This window comes from Heptranchias perlo, chromosome 1, assembly GCF_035084215.1.
Source record: "Heptranchias perlo isolate sHepPer1 chromosome 1, sHepPer1.hap1, whole genome shotgun sequence".
In the NCBI taxonomy this organism is placed as follows: Eukaryota; Metazoa; Chordata; class Chondrichthyes; order Hexanchiformes; family Hexanchidae; genus Heptranchias; species Heptranchias perlo.
The window spans coordinates 187653307-187660738 of NC_090325.1; the positions used below are offsets into that span (position 1 = coordinate 187653307).

General features: G+C 47.8%; 1 non-coding gene across 1 annotated transcript; it reads left to right on the forward strand.

Moving 5' to 3' along the window:
- The first annotated feature begins 2454 nt into the window (after positions 1–2454).
- Positions 2455–2526, forward strand: trnae-cuc (transfer RNA glutamic acid (anticodon CUC)). Its single transcript has one exon. It is a non-coding gene; the product is annotated as a tRNA-Glu (tRNA).
- Positions 2527–7432: the final 4906 nt, after the last annotated feature.

The following is a 7432-nucleotide window of genomic DNA, read 5'->3' on the forward strand; positions in this document are numbered from 1 at the left end:
GTGTGAGGTGGGGCGATCGGGAGAGGGAGTGAGAGAGGGCGGCGATCGGGAGACGGTGAGAGGGCGGCGATCGGGAGAGGGAGTGAGAGAGGGCGGCAATCGGGAGAGGGAGTGAGAGAGGGCGGCGATCGGGAGAGGGAGTGAGGGAGGGCGATCAGGAGACGGTGAGAGGTGGGGCGATCGGGATAGGGAGTGAGAGAAGGCGGCAATCGGGAGAGGGTGTGAGAGAGAGCGGCGATCGGGAGACGGTGAGAGGGCGGCGATCGGGAGAGGGAGTGAGAGAGGGCGGCGATCGGGAGAGGGAGTGAGAGAGGGCGGCAATCGGGAGAGGGAGTGAGGGAGGGCGATCGGGAGAGGGAATGAGAGAGAGCGGCGATCGGGATAGGGAGTGAGAGAGGGCGGCGATCGGGAGAGGGAGTGAGAGAGGGCGGCGATCGGGAGAGGGAGTGAGAGAGGGCGGCGATCGGGAGAGGGAGTGAGAGAGGGCGGCGATCGGGAGAGGGAGTGAGAGAGGGCGGCGATCGGGAGAGGGAGTGAGAGAGGGCGGCGATTGGGATAGGGAGTGAGAGAGGGCGGCGATCGGGAGAGGGAGTGAGAGAGGGCGGCGATCGGGAGAGGGAGTGAGGGAGGGCGATCAGGAGACGGTGAGAGGCGGGGCGATCGGGAGAGGGAATGAGAGAGAGCGGCGATGGGGAGAGGGAGTGAGGGAGGGCGATCGGGAGACGGTGAGAGGCGGGGCGATCGGGAGAGGGAGTGAGAGAGGGTGGCGATCGGGAGAGGGAGTGAGAGAGCGGCGATCGGGAGAGGGAGTGAGAGAGGGCGGCAATCAGGAGAGGGAGTGAGAGAGGGCGGCAATCAGGAGAGGGAGTGAGAGAGGGCGGCAATCGGGAGAGAGAGTGAGGGAGGGCGGTGATCGGGAGACGGTGAGAGGCAGGGCAATCGGGAGAGGGAATGAGAGAGGGCAGCAATCGGGAGAGGGAATGAGAGAGGGCGGCGATCGGGAGAGGGAGTGAGGGAGGGCGGCAATCGGGAGAGGGAGTGAGAGAGGGCAGCAATCGGGAGAGGGAATGAGAGAGGGCGGCGATCGGGAGAGGGAGTGAGAGAGGGCGTGATCAGGAGAGGGTGAGGGGCAGTCGGGAGAGGGAGGGAGTGAGGCGATCGGGAGAGGGAGGGAGGGAGGGCGGCGATCGGGAGAGGGAGTGAGAGAGGGCGGCAATCGGGAGAGGGAGTGAGAGAGGGCAGCAATCGGGAGAGGGAGTGAGGGATGGCGGTGATCGGGAGACGGTGAGAGGTAGGGCAATCGGGAGAGGGAGTGAGAGAGGGCGTGATCAGGAGAGGGTGAGGGGCAGTCGGGAGAGGGAGGGAGTGAGGCGATCGGGAGAGGGAGGGAGGGAGGGCGACGATCAGGAGAAGGAGTGAGGTGAGCCATCAGGAGGGAGGTTGAGGTGGTGATCGGGAGAGGGACCAAGCTGTGGCCAACAGCGGCCATGGTTTTAATGTGGAGTTGGGAGGAGCTCTCCTGCCCCTCCCGATTCCATGTTCAGGTAAGTGCTTTTTTTAAAGTTACCAGCGGTCCCTTTAAGGTTAGGCTGCATGTCGACCCGATTTTTCTGAATGCTGCCAGACCGGAACCGCCTGTGTTCAGGGTAACCCAATTTGGTAAAGGAGGCACGAAACAGGCGTTAGGCTCTTTGTATAATGACTGTTTCAGGTGTGGATCCTGGGCGCCTCTTTTGATGCCTTTACCAATATGGTGGGCAGCACATCCGGCTTAGAATGTGTGTGCGCACACCGCCCGCCATATCGGACGCCTTGGCGCCTGTTTTATGCCTATAAAACAGGCAATGTGTCATCACATTTCTAGGCCAGAGGCCGTATATTCTCTAATATATACATTGGGGTTGAAATCATGTTGTACAATCCAGGTATCGAATGCTTACTTTGTCTGCCTTCATCAAACAAGTCTTCAAAGAAATTTTCTACAAATGTGTCAGTGCGTTCATTACTAATTGGGGAATGTGATGATTGAGGTTGCACTGTCGAGCAGGATGAGCATTGCTCGGTCTGATGGTCTTTTCTCACCTCTTACGTATGTCCAGGGCCTCGATTTGCTTCTCCCTCCCAGCGTGAATGGAGCAGCAGCAGGACATAAATAGCAACAAACAAAAAAACACCTCCGACTCACCGCTCGAGGCCTGCCCGATGTCATTTATCGAGTGGGCCTCAATTTAGGCGGTAACAGGTGAGAGACCTGTGCACATATTTATGTCAGGGTTCCAGGCCCTATTTATGACTATTGTTGCCACTGCTGATTCTTAAAGCCACCCATTGTCTAAGGACGTTAGAGGGTGAGAAACGGCCAGCTCAAAGCTTTAATTGAAGGAGCATTTACCTGCTATAATTTAGATCACGGGAATCATTTGGTAGACACCTTTCTTGCATTCCTCAGTAGCTTCCCTGGTGGTCTAGTGGTTAGGATTCGGCGCTCTCACCGCCGCGGCCCGGGTTCGATTCCCGGTCAGGGAACATTGCTTTCCTCTTATGTTCTTATAGAAGTAAAGGGAATTAGGGGTTATGGGGAGCGGGCAGGAAATTGGACATGAAGCTGAGTTCGGATCGGTCAATGCCCTGTGGGTGGCGGAGAGGGCCCAGGGGCTATGTGGCCGGGTCCTGCTCCGACTTCTTGTGTTCTTTAGATTTGTGGTTGGGATCAGATCAGCCATGATCTTATTGAATGGCGGAGCAGGCTCGAGGGGCCGATTGGCCTACTCCTGCTCCAATTTCTTATGTTCTTATGTTCTTATTTGGCTGCAGAATTGCTATTGTTTTTTTATTATTGTAGCTGCTGCACAACCTTTAGGGAAGCACAAGGCTTTATCAGAAGATGAGAATCTTTTTTGCCACTCCATTGTGGAGAGAGAAGGAGGAGCAAAAGCAACAGGTGAAAGGACCACATGGAACTGCAGGGAGTCCACAGAAGAGATTGGGAGTGGTCAGACTATTTCAATGGACTAGTAATCCAGAGGCTCGGATTAATGATCCAGAGAAAGCGAGTTCAAACCCCACTGTGGCAGATTGAGAATTTGAATTCAGTTAAGAAAAAGAACTAGATTTTTCCACCCTCCCAAATGGCCAGCTGCCTATAACCGGCGAGATTCGTACTGGCAGCTCTCCTGTCAAATTTTAAATGGTTCTGGCCTACCGACGATGTCATCAACCCACCCATCGACCACTGAATACAAACTCCAAAACAAAATCGGGGCCCATGTGTTTATGATATCGCACAGTTTCAACCCCATAGTTAAGAGTTTGCAGGGTTAAATGTTCAAACAGGCGTTCTCTTCCTTCACTTTACTTGGGCTTTATTTAATTGAACCCGTATATCAGAATGTTACTTTTCAGAGAATTTTTAATGCGGAAAAGAAACAGTGCAGCTAATCGTTAAGGCAAGGGGAAGTCTTTGCTGTACCCACTTGATATTTTCCATTACTTTTCGAGCAGTAAATGTGGGATGTATTAAAGCCTATTTGAACTAGGGTTTAATGCTGAGGGTTTGAGGCTGGAAATGGATGTCACATAAAAAAAATCATTCCAGCTAACTGCAGGCAATGTCTTGCATCACTGTAAGACTTATACACGGTCCATGATTTCGTTCAATTAGCTACACAGAAAGAAATATTACCGTAACATGTGCATTCCTGTTCACAAAAGGCAATTACCCAATAATAATATTTTGAGCATATAATGGATATTCTGATTTCGCTGAAGCACCCAGCAGGAAAATATGAGGGGGGGAACTTCATCTGATAGTGAAACGTCTCCACACACAGGGGTACTTTACAGCATTATGGTAGCATAGTGGCCATGTTACTGATCTAGTACAATCCCCACCACTTATAGCAGGCAACCGTCTATACTGGGCAACTAACTTAATACATTGTAAGCAACGGTGCTGCTTACAATGTATTAAGTTCACCTTCTATTTCGAGCTGTCTGCGAAGGGGAGACAGGCACCAGCAGCTCACCCAAATTATTGAAATGAGGCCCAAGGCCCAAGTTTTACTGCAGGAGCCCAATAATGTGGGCTCTCCATCGCCATTGCACTGCAGCAACGCGGGCACTGCCGATCACATTATCCATCTGGATATCTGGGATATGTGCTTCTCACAGCTCAGAACAAAACACTTGAAATAAAGTAGTGTGGCTGAAAAGTGTCAGAAAAGTATCTGTTAAGAAAAAGTACAAATTAAACAATTCTTCCACCTCAATGCGGAGAATCAAAACAAACTAAAACTAAAGGGGAAAATAACTTCAGTAAAAGAGGAAACGGTGAGAATCGGAACAGACTTGGAATATACTACACACTCACGTGCACGCACACACGCACACACACACGTGCGCACCCGCACACACACACACACACACGTGCACACCCGTACACGTGCGCGCGCACGCACACACGTGCACACCCGTACACGCGCGCACACACACACGTGCACACCTGTACACGCGTGCACGCACACACACACACACACATACGCAAAGAAGTAGAATGACCTGTAAAATGCATAAATTGAAAACAGGAGATGATTGTTGTTAAGATCTGGAATGTACTGCCTGAAAGGATGGTGGAAGCAGATTCAATCGCGGCTTTCAAAAGGGAATTGGATAAATACTTGAAAAGGAAAAAGTTGCAGGGCTATGGAGAAAGAGCAGGGGAGTGGGACTAATTGGACAGCTCTTTCAAAGAGCCGACACAGGTACGAAGCGCCAAATGGCCTCCTTCTATGCTGTATGATTCTACTATTCTATGCAATAAGAACTAGGCTGATTGAGGAACTTATGTATCTCTGGTGCATGAGAATTTTTGTCTAGACAGAGAATGATTTTGATGAATTCTTCAGCAATATTACTTAGCGCTACAGTATTAACAGGATATAGTATTGTCAAGCTACATGCAGCATAAGGATAGAATCTTTCCAATTACACCCACTGGAAAAAATTGATTTTGCACACTGAGACAAGTGGCCAAAATGGTTAAGGCATTTTGAAAGATTTCAACAGACGACAGAGTTAGTAAAGAAAGAGGACGAAAACCAAATACATATGCTGAGTTACTCAAAGGGAGATGAAGCAGACAACATCAAGAACTCTTTCATGATGAGGATAAAAGAATTGCAAGGTTGGCAAAGAAGAATTTGAGAAACTTTGTGGTACACTGAAAGAGAGTGTGAAATTTAACCAACGGAAACAGGGAGAAAGTGAACTGATTGATTCAATCATTACCTCACATTACAGTCTCATGAAATATTGCAACCATCAAAGGCCAATCTTGTAGCCACTATGCCCTCTCAAACTCTCTTTCTTGCCTTGTTACCTTTTCCCTGCCTTCAAAAACCTCCTTAAAATGCCCATCCTTTTCACCATGCCTTGGGTCTCTACTCTTAAATTCCTGTAACTTCTGCTTGTTATCCGTGTCTTCCTTTTGTTAAATGCTCTGAGGAATTCTTTCATGTTTGAAGCAGTATATATCAACTGTTATTGCAGTTGATTTGCACGATAAAACAAAGCAGCTGTAGCCCTTCAAAATACACAATGCTTTGGAAAAAGTCCAAAGGGACCCTGACTTGACTCTCGAGAAAACTGTTAATCGAGTTGAACGAAGCAAAATAATTACAAGACAATAGTCTGTAGTCCAGAGAGATATGCCGGCAGAATCCATACAATCAAATGTGGATGTGGTGCAAAGCCAAAACAAACAAAAACCATTAACAGTGCAGCCAAGAACAAAAACCAAAAGCTTCTCAGCAAAGTGGCTCCAAAAATTCATGCATAATGTGATAGATCACCAACCCATTCCAAATCACGAGGACTTAGTCAGAGGGCACATGTTGCAAACGTTCAAAGGTCCATTACGGTAGTGTCTACAAATCAAACAGTGTTGCGAGTGGAGTATTTGAAGAAATTGATGTTCCCTAGTGGTTGTAAATATTGGGCAAAGAAACAGATGATGGACAATGAATCTGTCGCTGGATAAACATCTAGTTGTGTTCAGCAGTAAACATTAGGAACATAGGAACAGAAGTAGGACATTCAGCCCCTCGAACCTGCTCCCCCATTCAATTAGATCATGGCTGATCTGTACCTCACCCGCCTTAGCTCCATGTCCCTTGACACCCTTACCTAACAAAAATCTAGATCTCAGACTTGAAAGCTCCAATTGTCCTTGCATCCTTTTGGGGGAGAGAATTCCAGATTTCCACTACATTACAGGGGTTCCTGAATCAATTTGTATACAGACAGAGTGTGGGAGGGGGATACCTTTCACACAATCAAATATGATGCTGCTTGTTCCGAGACAAAAGTGGTTAAATGTGCAAGGAACACTTCTGGGAATATTAACAATAGGGAAAACATCAACACAACAGGATATTTGTGTTGTTCAAGGACCAAGAAAATCTGATGGCTTCAATGTCACAATGTCAAGCCATCAGGAAAAATTAGATGTAAAGCCCTAAAACTAGCACAGTGCACTTTGGAAAACAGGAAAAAAAAGAAAATTCCAAAATCATTTCAGGGTCTTGAGAATATAGAAGGTGAATACACCATAAAACTCAAGGCAAATGCTTAACCCTCTGCAGTCATGATTGCACGACATATTCCACTACCCCTAATGTCCAAATAAAGGATGAACTTGCCTACATAGAGCGGATGGAAATAATAGAGAGGGTAGAGAAGTCCATCGAATTATGTACTGGAATCATGCTCGGAACAAAAGGAAAAACATTTGTGTTGACCCCATCAAACAAAATTAGAGTATTTGTTGTGAAATTCACCCACTGCCCATAGCTGATAAACTCTGAGGGAAGTTTCCTGCTCCAAAGATTTTCTCAAAACAAGATGCAAACTCTGGGCTTTGGCAAGAGTCATTGAATGTTCCAGCACAGTAACAGCCCATTCGGCCCATCATAGAATCTTACAGCACAGAAGGAGGCCATTCAGTCCATTGTGCCTCTACTGGCTCTTTGAAAGAGCTATCCAATTACTTCAACTCCCCTGCTCTTTCCCCATGGCCCTGAAAATTTTTCTTTTTCAAGTATTTATCCAATTCCCTTTTGAAAGTTGAGTCTTCTCCCACCACCCTTTCAGGCAGTGCATTCCAGATCATAACAACTCACTGCGTAAAAAAAATTGCTTTTCATCTCCCCTTTGGTTCTTTTGCCAGTTATCTTAAATCTGTGTCCTCTGGTTACTGACCTTCCTGCCAATGGAAGCAGTTTCTCCTTATTTACCCTATCAAAACCACGCATAATTTTGAACCCCTCTATTAAATCTCCCCTTAACCTTCTCTGCTCTAAGGAGAACAATCCCAGCTTCTCTAGTCTCTCCACATAACTGAAGTCCCTCATCCCTGGTAGCAATTTGGTAAATC